Genomic DNA, 13176 nt, shown 5'->3' on the forward strand with positions numbered 1-13176 from the left:
AATCAATTTTTTTTTTTATATAGCGCCAAATCACAACAAACAGTTGCCCCAAGGCGCTTTATATTGTAAGGCAAGGCCATACAATAATTATGTAAATTAGCCCCTTTCACATTGGCGTATTCGTAGAGCTGCGTATTGCAGCATTGTTTCATTTAAATACGCCCAAAATGCGCACATACTCAGCCTTTTTCAGTGTTTCTTTCATACTTGCAGCTGCGTGTGTTTGCTTTTTAATGTGTGCACACAGTCGCGTGTACCATGCCGGTATTAAACCAGTTCAGTGCTATTTTCTGCCTCTGTGGAAGTGCGCTCTGTTCTCTACTGCAGGTGTGGTGTGGCTCAAAAACAAGAGTCATTTGACATTATTATTATTATTATTATTTTTTGGCTTGGTGTATCACATTGCGTCCAGATGCTGCTGAGTCTGGCTGTGGTAAGGCTATCCTGAACGAAACGCTGTGACTCGTTAAACTTTGAAACCTCTGGTTGCTCCGATTAGGTCTGCTGATTTGATCAGACCTGATTGATAAGGGCGTTTGATGAGCGCACCGACATGCAGCGAGTGCGCATTTATTTTAAAGAGTCACAGCGCTTTTCAGGTTTGATCAGACCTGATCGATCAGGGCGTTTGATGAGCGCACCGACATGCAGCGAGTGGGCTTTTATTTTAAATAGTCACAACTGTTTTCAGGTTTGATCAGACCTGATCGATCAGGGCGTTTGATGAGCGCACCGACATGCAGCGAGTGCGCTTTTATTTTAAAGCCACAGGTTTGATCAGACACAGAGAGAGACAGAGTGAGAGTGAGGGAGAACGCACGCTCGAGAGTGAAGGACCGACCTGCTGTTTATGTTGTGTTTCTTGATTTCTGAGTTGAGGTTCGATTCCCTGTTCTGAACCCACAGGTGCTGTGGGCTGTGTGCTCATGTTCTCATGTTCTCCAGCTGACGCACTCAGTTTCTGGTTGTGTACAGAAGTGCAGTGTTGCACAGACTTTCTTGCAGTTGCTGCTCAGATCTGCTTAAAACTGTGTCCAGCGCTCTACGCCGAAGACAATTAAACATGTTTAATTTCTTCTGTCCTACGTGCGCAGGGAGCAAAAACCCAACGTTGAGCTGCTAAAAGTGGGTGTAGACCTGCTCAACTCAGCGTAGATGATACGCTGCAATGAGCAGCTCTACGAATACGCCAATGTGAAAGGGGCTTTACCGTCTGATTAGTGGCCCTCCCCCTCGCTCCATTGATATGGTAAACAGTGTTATCCAGTAACATTCACATGCAAACTAGTGGAGCAATCCTGATAGTTACACACTCTTCGTATGAGCACATGAGAGTGTCATCAGAGGCTCTCCGTCTGCTTTCACTGATCGCTGTACGTAATGGCACAGGGCGCATGGAGACCAATAGTATGTACTCACTGGAGCACCCAGGGGGCTATTCCAACTAGTAACACATCACTCCTGAAAATGATCTTTGGCTTTTCACGTGAGGTAAATCTGTCCTATGATTGGATTTTGGAAAACCATGTGACTGTGAACCAATTCCGATTGGACACTCACATTGAGCATGTCTTCACACAGCTTCTATGAGGAGTACAAAGATGGCTGATGGCTGGCTCGAAACTCAGCGGAGTTAACGTTTCAGCAAAAAAAGTAAGTTTGTATCTCATATCATTAAAAAGTTATTTAGAATTTAGTAAAGCTTGGTCTTAGCCGTCGTATATGACGGCGTCGGCCCCAGAGGGTTAAATAATTACTTTCTTATTACTTTCTTCATTTAAAGTGAATCCCTGAGGTATTAAATAATTCTCTTTTTTAAATAATTACGTTCTTCAAAACACAATGTTTTTAAAATTGAATCCCTGAGAAATGAATTAATTGTCTTTATTCAAAAAAAGAGCTTGTTTTAAATAAATCGTATTCCAAAAAAACACCCCACTTTGTTTATAAAAACCTGTTTTATTTTTGAAAAACATTTCCCTTTTTCAACAACATTATTGGAAAGAACACACACTGTATGAGTTTAGAATACAAGGTTTATTAAATAGATTAAAGCCACACTTACATATTGAAAAACATGAAGAAAAAATTATTTGTTCACATATATTCATGAAAAAGTTTATCACGTACATACTTGATGGATGCTCAGTAATACATGACCCCCGCATTTACAATTTATCGCAGTATTCAGCGTCAGCAGTGTGGGGAAAACGTCACTCCTCCGTAGCCATTTGTGTTTCACACAGAATGTTATCACATCCATAAACAGAGCATATAATGTAAAGATGCTGTGGGCTAAACTGTGTAAAATTGTCAGTAGTCAAAACAGTAATTCTGAGTAATACATCATACAGAGACTTTTCAGTGGATTGTAAGGCTGTGATGTCGACGTGTTCCTCCCAGACTCCTGGCTCAGTCCGATGTCTGATGATGTCAAAAATGTGCTCCATCATGCTTGAAGGTGAGCTGCCAGCATTGTCCAATTTGTGAAAGATAATTTCTTGCAGCAGAGTCTTACGTGAGCCGCGTATAACATACACTTCCCTCATGCTTTGATACAATTTCACCACACAATTACCCATGACAGAAAACAACAATATAATGATAATTAAAAAACAAAGCTGCTGGTGTTCAGTCCTCAGAATTTCAGGGAGCTTCCAGCTCCCCCAAATCCAGCACGACATCTTCACCAAAACGTGTAAAATTTGATGAGCTTTTCACTGAAATTATCACAATATTTCAGCTTGCTAAGAATGCTCTCTGCCATGCCCTGCACTCTTGCTGCTGAAGGGTTGATGCAGCGCTGCGCCAGGAGTTTTAGGACCACCGGTATGAAACTTGGGGTCCAGAGTTTTCTCATGAGCCAATCAAAGTGTCAGGTATAAAAATATTCACTCAGTGGTTTGAGGCATTCGTGATTTTTCTGACTCAGGTGATCAACCTGGCAATCGTAGCAGAGTTTTTGATGGTAATGTTTGATCACACTCAGAAGAAGATGGGCCACGGCAACTTTAATTGTCTTCAGAAATTCTTCTGATAAGCTGTCCGGCTGGTCTCCAGTGAACAGTGTGGTGTACTTCTCACCCCGTACAGGGTCTTGTAGCTCCCACGATGATTCAGCCTCCGTTACACCGGGAAGGAACCACGCATCTTCTTCCACTGTGGCAGCCAGACTGGCTGCAACTCCTGCATGGAAGAAAACCTGTCACCCCAGCCTGGCTCGAGGGGTGCGGACCAGGTGTGATCAAACCCCGCACGGCCCCGGGGAGTGTCCTGTTGCTGCTCTCAGTCCTCCAACACAGCGGGCAGACTGCTCACACCTCCCAGCCCCGCATCAGCAGATGTAAGCTCACGGGGAGTCGACCACGGTTGCTCCGCGGTACCGGATAGATTGACCAAAGATTCCTGTAGCAGTCTTAAAAACTGGGAGCCAGTTTCAGGGAAATCCTCCCCGCAGTCGCAGCAGAGGTCGGGAAGACCAGAGAGCTCGAGTTGGCATGTGCTGCATTCATCATGGCTTGATGCTGGCTGTGTAAACGGGCTCTGATGCGGTGATATATATATAGCGATGACTGTAGAGTGGGAGGAGCCGCTGATGATTTTAACAAAAAAAGGGGCTGAGGTTTTTCTTTACCTCAACGACATCCTGCCAGGTGAGACACTTTGTGAAAAGCGTGTTGATCTTCCCGGCATGGGTGGTCAGCAGGTCACACCAGGCTTCAGCCGACGTGGTCATGGCAGTACAGCAATCGCCGTTAATACGCTCCAACTTCATTTGACCCACCAATCCGCTCTCAGTTTCGTCACGCTGAAAGGTCACTTTGTATTTTGCCCCATGGTGACTGAGCCATGTCATCTGGAAATGCCGCTTTTTCTTTTCTGGTGTGATCCCCCGCTGGTTCAGGGAAGACGATGTCTTTGATCCACATTCCGCTGGCTGTAGAAAAAAACGCTCCAATCCGTCAAGTTGAGCGGGACTCTCAGCATGCTACAACCCCCTGTAGCACTGTAATGTGAACAACCCTACCATAAACCGGTACGGATTAAACATGCAAGAAAGGCGTTCAGGAACCGGAAGAATCATGGTCAGCTCAAATGGTACGCTGATGTAAAGCCATGCTTTTTTGGGGACACCCAGACCATCAGATGTCAAAGTAATTGTCGCAGGCATCTCTGTTAGGTAGTGTAGAATTGTTGCGCATGCAGCCATTCTGTCAGCTTCATGTCAGCGGATGTTTGAAGGAAAATCCTGAGATCGCAGGTGCATCATCTGTTTTCTAAAAGGCAGAGGGGGGCCTCCAGCTGATGAAAAAAAGATTATAAAATCCATGCTGGGTTTCCATGCTGGTGAAACACCCCACCACCACCACCACCACCAGAACAGCGGGGAGTGGGAGGAAGTGTTGTGTGTGTGTGTGGGGGTAAATTAAGATGGTCTATGGTTTTATGACCCGTTTGACAAGTTATGTCTTGGTTTTCTCGCTGATGATCCAGTAGAGAAACATCCTTCCTACTGAATCTTTCCTCCCCATACCACTTCACAACTAACTCATTAAACTTGATTCATGTTTCTTCACAATATGTGACATACTAATGATAGTACATATATTGTGATTTTTCAGGTGGGCACCAGGACCCAAAATTCAATTGTAAAAAAAACAAACAAAAAACTTGCATTTATTTTCCAGGGCCAGATGTTAACACAATATTCTAACTTGTAATACGGCATATTGTTGGGCTACTATGAAAATGGACAAAATCTAAGTTTTTTTTTTTTTTTTAGAAAATGTCTTATTTTTTCACACATTTGCATTTCACACTAGGTGGAGTCACTATTTGGAGTCTAGCTTTTACTAAACTGTGGATACAGCATTTCCCAATTTTATTGATTAAAATGGTCTGTAACACATGCATGTCAGTACCATACTTAGTGTCATATATTAGGATTAAAAGTAAATCTTAACTTTGGAGAACTCATCGCCACTTTTGTCACCAGGCTTTATGAGACACCAGGTCACTTAGAAACTGGAAAGTTAGAGGAATCCTTAAAAACTAGATACCATGCAAAACAAGATCTTATACACAATAGGATAACACCTTAAAATACATCAATGTTTTGATGCTGTGTGATACAGACCTCATGACATCATAAAGTGCAAAACTTTTTGTCACCAAAAATGCAATGTTTTTGCTTGTGTTTTGACATAAATTGCCAATTAATGAGTACAAAAATGCATCATACATACTTTTTACACATACCATTGGAACCAAGACTATTTTTGCTCTAAATAGACATGTTGATAATTAGTTTTGTCTATTAATATCACACTGATGATTTTTTCACACTTGTGGCAGTAACTTGTAAGTCAGACCTTGAACCTTGTCTTAAAAAGTTGAAATAACTTGACATATATAATAACTTGACTATATTTTAATTGCAAGATTATAGCTTTTATTGTGCAGCATCAAGCATGTAAATGATTGAACATAGATCAGTAAGTAGTGTATTGAAATGAGAAAAAATAATAAGAAAATGCAACAAACAAGTTGATTAAAATGATTAACAGTTAAAATAATTCATATTTACATTAAAACAATTCAAATTACATCAAAAATGTTAACATGGGAACCCACACAACCCTTTTCACAGGGTCACATGGGTGGCCCTTTGTGGCCCTGTAATAGGCTGCCATTGCATCCAGGGTGTATCCTGCATCATGCCCTATGACTGTTAGGATAGGCTCCACCCTGTGACCCTTGAATGGAGGAAGTGGAAAAAGTGAATGAATGATAATCACTAAAAGATCATAAATTTAGCATCTGGGCTCAAATGTTGTCTGTTTCGTGTATGTGTGTATGTGTGTGTGTGTTTCTATTTAAGGTTGGTAGTGTTTAGTCTAAGCTTTGTACGTAGGGTGCCTTTTGTCAGAACAGCAATAGAAAAGATAGCGATTTCAGAACAAGTTCAAAAGTCTGAATTTCTGATCCTTGAAGAGATTCAAAAAATGTTCTCAACACCATTTTTGCTAATGCGGAGCCCTAGGCTTTGTTTTTAGCAAGATGTTTAATAAGTTTAAACAGTTAAATTAAAAACCACTAGTTTTTAAATCTCGCCTTAAAACATATTTGTTTTCTTTGGCGTTTGACTAGAGGGTTGATGATTTTACTGTTTTAAAAACTTTTATTGTTGCCCCTGTTATTTACCATGTGATTATTTATTTATTTATTTATTTAATGTCTTTGCACAGCACTTTGGTCAACTTTGTTTTTTTGGTTTTTTTTTGTTGTTTGTTGTTTTTAAATGTGCTCTATAAATAAACTGGATTGGATTGGATTGGAAGTTTGAATATGCATTAGTTATAACATTGTCAGAAAGTTAGCTAAAAACAGCAAATTAGAGAATTATCAGCCAATAGGAATTAAGTGGTCCAATTAGGCTTATTGGCTCTTACTGAGGTCATATCTTTCCACACCTTTCAATAGCAGAATCTCGCAGGTGTTTAGTAACTGTGTAGCAATTCCATAGTGTCAGCAATATATCAACAAAAATCAGACAGAGCTTTTCCCAAAACCATATGCTTAAGAATATACTATATTGTGTTGGGGTTTGGTTCTGTTCAGGGGTTTTTCAGTTCTTTTCATGTCATTTCAGTCCCCTGTCTTGTCTGAATTCCTGCATGTGGGTGTGGATGTTCCCAGGTGTGTCTCTGTCTTGTGTGCTTGTAGTAATGTCATCTGGGTCTGTGGCCTTGAATCTGGGTGTGTGAGTGCTCATGTGTGTGTGGGTCTGCCTTGTTCTCCATGTGTTCTCATGGTCTGTGGGTTGTGGGTGAGAGGATGTGTGTTGGATGCATGTGTATGTCTGTGCCCCGTGGGGCGTATGTCTGTATGTATTTATTTATGTTCATTGTTAGTTGGTTTTATCCTTTCTGTTGTGTTTTGTTTCATCAGGTTCTTTTTGTCTCTTTCTCTAAAACTGTATTGTAGCATTATTAGTTATTATGAGTTATTATTACTATTGTTGTTGTTGTTGCCGTTATTATTAATATATGAATAAAAATAAATAAAAAAAATTACAATTTGACTCTTTTATGACAACAAATGCTGAGCCATTAATTATTATACAGAAAACAAATGCACACAAACGTGCTGAGATGCGAACAGCTTCATACTAACTTTAACATTGAAAAAGCCATAGACATGCTAATGTGTTAGCATTGGTCCTGTTTTTAAGTTCTAAAATACATTTATCAACTGTTTCAGGAGACCATAACAGGTCGGTTTAACATAAAAAAGGTAAATATTACTCACAGACATATGCTCTTTAGGGTTTTAGCGGGGAAAAATTAAAATAAAGTGAAATAAAACAATGAACAATGATTTATTATTATTTATTTATTTATTTTGGATTCATGAGTTTAGTGGCAGTGTAACTTACACTGACTCTTGAACAGAGTGATGTGTACTCTTAATAAAGCTATTGAAGTAGCAGGCAGAAAGACAGACACAGACCCATGTAACATTCTCTGGGCTCTAGGATTGGCTGTAAGGCAAAGATTGTCAACAACAGAGAGGGCTCTGTGAAGACTCTGTAACTTTCCATCACTGTTCCATCAAAACATAGTGGGGCATGGCTGTGTATCCATCAACCTCGAGGGTTAAATGCACAAGAGGGTTAAATGCACAACAACAGTAGCATTGCCCAGATTCTGGCAATGTGGAGCTGAAGGGGACTTCTTGCTTCAGTTTATGGATGTTGAGTTTAGGAATTAATTTGCTCTCAGTGTGTCATGATCTGCCGCATATCTGGCTTCTTATTTTGTTTTTTTCTCTTGTCTGTGTCCATGCCCCCAGTTTTTGATCCTCTGTCTTTGATTTTCTGTTTGTTATATTTAGGTCACTGGTTTTGTTTTCTGTTTATCATGTATTTTCTCTTTAACATATCTTTGTCATGAGTCAAGTTCTGTTTTAGTTCATAGATAATTGGCAAAGCTTCTGGGGAAAACCTGGTCTTGTTAGGAGAGACGGCATCCATCCCACTTTGGATGGAGCAGCTCTCATTTCTAGAAATCTGTCCAATTTTCTTAAATCCTCCAAACCGTGACTATCCAGGGTTGGGACCAGGAAGCAGAGTTGTAGTCTTACACACCTCTCTGCAGCTTCTCTCCCCCTGCCATCCCCTCATTACCCCATCCCCATAGTGACGGTGTCTGCTCCCAGACTACCAATAACCAGCAAAAATCTATTTAAGCATAAAAATTCAAAAAGAAAAAATAATATAGCACCTTCAACTGCACCACAGACTAAAACAGTTAAATGTGGTCTATTAAACATTAGGTCTCTCTCTTCTAAGTCCCTGTTGGTAAATGATATAATAATTGATCAACATATTGATTTATTCTGCCTTACAGAAACCTGGTTACAGCAGGATGAATATGTTAGTTTAAATGAGTCAACACCCCCGAGTCACACTAACTGTCAGAATGCTCGTAGCACGGGCCGAGGCGGAGGATTAGCAGCAATCTTCCATTCCAGCTTATTAATTAATCAAAAACCCAGACAGAGCTTTAATTCATTTGAAAGCTTGACTCTTAGTCTTGTCCATCCAAATTGGAAGTCCCAAAAAACAGTTTTATTTGTTATTATCTATTGTCCACCTGGTCGTTACTGTGAATTTCTCTGTGAATTTTCAGACCTTTTGTCTGACTTAGTGCTTAGCTCAGATAACATAATTATAGTGGGCGATTTTAACATCCACACAGATGCTGAGAATGACAGCCTCAACACTGCATTTAATCTATTATTAGACTCTATTGGCTTTGCTCAAAATGTAAATGAGTCCACCCACCACTTTAATCATATCTTAGATCTTGTTCTGACTTATGGTATGGAAATAGAAGACTTAACAGTATTCCCTGAAAACTCCCTTCTGTCTGATCATTTCTTAATAACATTTACATTTACTCTGATGGACTACCCAGCAGTGGGGAATAAGTTTCATTACACTAGAAGTCTTTCAGAAAGCGCTGTAACTAGGTTTAAGGATATGATTCCTTCTTTATGTTCTCTAATGTCATATACCAACACAGAGCAGAGTAGCTACCTAAACTCTGTAAGGGAGTTAGAGTATCTTGTCAATAGTTTTACATCCTCATTGAAGACAACTTTGGATGCTGTAGCTCCTCTGAAAAAGAGAGCTTTAAATCAGAAGTGTCTGACTCCGTGGTATAACTCACAAACTCGTAGCTTAAAGCAGATAACCCGTAAGTTGGAGAGGAAATGGCGTCTCACTAATTTAGAAGATCTTCACTTAGCCTTGAAAAAAGAGTCTGTTGCTCTATAAAAAAGCCCTCTGTAAAGCTAGGACATCTTTCTACTCATCACTAATTGAAGAAAATAAGAACAACCCCAGGTTTCTTTTCAGCACTGTAGCCAGGCTGACAAAGAGTCAGAGCTCTATTGAGCTGAGTATTCCATTAACTTTAACTAGTAATGACTTCATGACTTTCTTTGCTAACAAAATTTTAACTATTAGAGAAAAAATTACTCATAACCATCCCAAAGTCGTATCGTTATCTTTGGCTGCTTTCAGTGATGCCGGTATTTGGTTAGACTCTTTCTCTCCGATTGTTCTGTCTGAGTTATTTTCATTAGTTACTTCATCCAAACCATCAACATGTTTATTAGACCCCATTCCTACCAGGCTGCTCAAGGAAGCCCTACCATTATTTAATGCTTCGATCTTAAATATGATCAATCTATCTTTGTTAGTTGGCTATGTACCACAGGCTTTTAAGGTGGCAGTAATTAAACCATTACTTAAAAAGCCATCACTTGACCCAGCTATCTTAGCTAATTATAGGCCAATCTCCAACCTTCCTTTTCTCTCAAAAATTCTTGAAGGGGTAGTTGTAAAACAGCTAACTGATCATCTGCAGAGGAATGGTCTACTTGAAGAGTTTCAGTCAGGTTTTAGAATTCATCATAGTACAGAAACAGCATTAGTGAAGGTTACAAATGATCTTCTTATGGCCTCGGACAGTGGACTCATCTCTGTGCTTGTTCTGTTAGACCTCAGTGCTGCTTTTGATACTGTTGACCATAACATTTTATTACAGAGATTAGAGCATGCCATAGGTATTAAAGGCACTGCGCTGCGGTGGTTTGAATCATATTTGTCTAATAGATTACAATTTGTTCATGTAAATGGGGAATCTTCTTCACAGACTAAAGTTAATTATGGAGTTCCACAAGGTTCTGTGTTAGGACCAATTTTATTCACTTTATACATGCTTCCCTTAGGCAGTATTATTAGACGGTATTGCTTAAATTTTCATTGTTACGCAGATGATACCCAGCTTTATCTATCCATGAAGCCAGAGGACACACACCAATTAGCTAAACTGCAGGATTGTCTTACAGACATAAAGACATGGATGACCTCTAATTTCCTGCTTTTAAACTCAGATAAAACTGAAGTTATTGTACTTGGCCCCACAAATCTGGTGTCTGGTGTCTAACCAGATCCTTACTCTGGATGGCATTACCCTGACCTCTAGTAATACTGTGAGAAATCTTGGAGTCATTTTTGATCAGGATATGTCATTCAAAGCGCATATTAAACAAATATGTAGGACTGCTTTTTTGCATTTACGCAATATCTCTAAAATTAGAAAGGTCTTGTCTCAGAGTGATGCTGAAAAACTAATTCATGCATTTATTTCCTCTAGGCTGGACTACTGTAATTCATTATTATCAGGTTGTCCTAAAAGTTCCCTAAAAAGCCTTCAGTTAATTCAAAATGCTGCAGCTAGAGTACTAACGGGGACTAGAAGGAGAGAGCATATCTCACCCATATTGGCCTCTCTTCATTGGCTTCCTGTTAATTCTAGAATAGAATTTAAAATTCTTCTTCTTACTTATAAGGTTTTGAATAATCAGGTCCCATCTTATCTTTGGGACCTCGTAGTACCATATCATCCCAATAGAGTGCTTCGCTCTCAGACTGCAGGCTTACTTGTAGTTCCTAGGGTTTGTAAGAGTAGAATGGGAGGCAGAGCCTTCAGCTTTCAGGCTCCTCTCCTGTGGAATCAGCTCCCAATTCAGATCAGGGAGACAGACACCCTCTCTACTTTTAAGATTAGGCTTAAAACTTTCCTTTTTGCTAAAGCTTATAGTTAGGGCTGGATCACGTGACCCTGAACCATCCCTTAGTTATGCTGCTATAGATGTAGACTGCTGGGGGGTTCCCATGATGCACTGTTTCTTTCTCTTTTTGCTCTGTATGCACCACTCTGCATTTAATCATTAGTGATCGATCTCTGCTCCCCTCCACAGCATGTCTTTTTCCTGGTTCTCTCCCTCAGCCCCAACCAGTCCGAGCAGAAGACTGCCCCTCCCTGAGCCTGGTTCTGCTGGAGGTTTCTTCCTGTTAAAAGGGAGTTTTTTCCTTCCCACTGTAGCCAAGTGCTTGCTCACAGGGGGTCGTTTTGACCGTTGGGGTTTTACATAATTATTGTATGGCCTTGCCTTACAATATAAAGCGCCTTGGGGCAACTGTTTGTTGTGATTTGGCGCTATATAAAAAAAAAAAATTGAATTGATTGATATCCAGCCTTTGTTTTTTTCTGATTGTGTAATCATTAGTTGAATCATCTGTTTGTTTTGTTTTAATCATATATTGAATTATCTGTTTATTTTACTATTGCTGCTTGGGAGTTCCCATTTCTTATTTCTTACTTATTACAACTTGGGTTTTGTTCATTCGTGGTTTTGGGATTTTGTTTAGATCATGGTGATTTTGTACACCATTGAGTTGGGCCCTGTTTACTTTGCTTTTGTCTTACTGCACTCTCTTGTCTCGTGTTCAGGGTTTGGTGTGGGTATGTCCTGTTCCTTTCTGTTTGCCACTCGCCCTTCCAGAATGTTCTCCACACCTGTGTCTAGTTTCCCTAATTTCCACCTATGTATTTAAACCCTGCTCGCCTTATGTTCCCCACCAGTTCGTTGTGCTTGTCACCCTGTGTTTCAACCCTCCTCCCAGCCTCAGTATCCATGCTCTTGTTTTTGATCCGACCAGCTGTGTATGACCTTGCCTCATTTTTGTGACCTCTCTTTTGCCTCAGCTCTGATTGCTTTGTCTCTCCGTGCCACCAAACCCTGCCTGTTTTTGACCACGGCATTGTCTTACCCCTGCCTGTACTTCTGCTTTGCTGACACTGATATTGAATCTGTATCTAAATCCAGCAACAAATCATCCAATCATAAACCTCCTCTTTGGCATCCCTCTACTCCTCCTGCATGGCTCCATGCTCAGCATACTTCTCCCTATGTACCCTGGGTCCCTATTGTTGAACATGCAGTGGTGGGCACAACTAACCAAAAAGTTAGCTTTGATAACTTGTAATCAGCTAACTGAAAAGTTATCTTTTTTAAGGCTAAACTGTCTAAAAACTTATCGGAAGCTGCAAATAACCAAGCCTCCCATACACTCTCAGCTACTAAGAAGCTGATTTTAACCCCTTAACGCCCATCGTCGTATATATGCTACAGTCTCTGACTCAAATATACAACTTACCAAATTGACCTGTATGCCCGTTGTCGCAAATTTGCAACATACCATCATTATTATTATAACATTATAACATAAAGTCATTACCAGAATACCCAATATTACTATCTAGTTTTTGTGCAAAAGTGAAATTAATAATCTCAACATTATTTACCATCTACTTAAAGGCAAAAACACACACAAAACATTTTTTATATATAGCTATATAAATTCGGGCATTAAGGGGTTAAGTTTAAACTCTGCCAAAGCATCTGACAGAATCAAAGGTGATCACAAACCTAAACAGCCCATGAGCCAGTGCTTCTCTTTGTGCATTCTGCCCACTACAGTAGAAAAGCATCACTTACCCTGACAAGATAAAGCGGTCCCACGATGAGGCAGAGGTCTTGAAATGGAAAGCAGGTTTGAATTATGGTTTTGCTTTAAAAATAAAATTATTCCGGATAGAATAACTACATTAGTGTAACCTTTTAAAATCTATAAAGTGATGTATAACACATATCTGTTAATGTTAAAATAATGCACTAATTCTGAAGATTTGAACATTAACACACAGATCCCCAAAGGGGATTATGGGTAACTAAGCCTGCGCTCATACTAATCGG

The sequence above is a fragment of the Thalassophryne amazonica genome, chromosome 1, assembly GCF_902500255.1.
Source record: "Thalassophryne amazonica chromosome 1, fThaAma1.1, whole genome shotgun sequence".
Lineage (NCBI taxonomy): Eukaryota > Metazoa > Chordata > Actinopteri > Batrachoidiformes > Batrachoididae > Thalassophryne > Thalassophryne amazonica.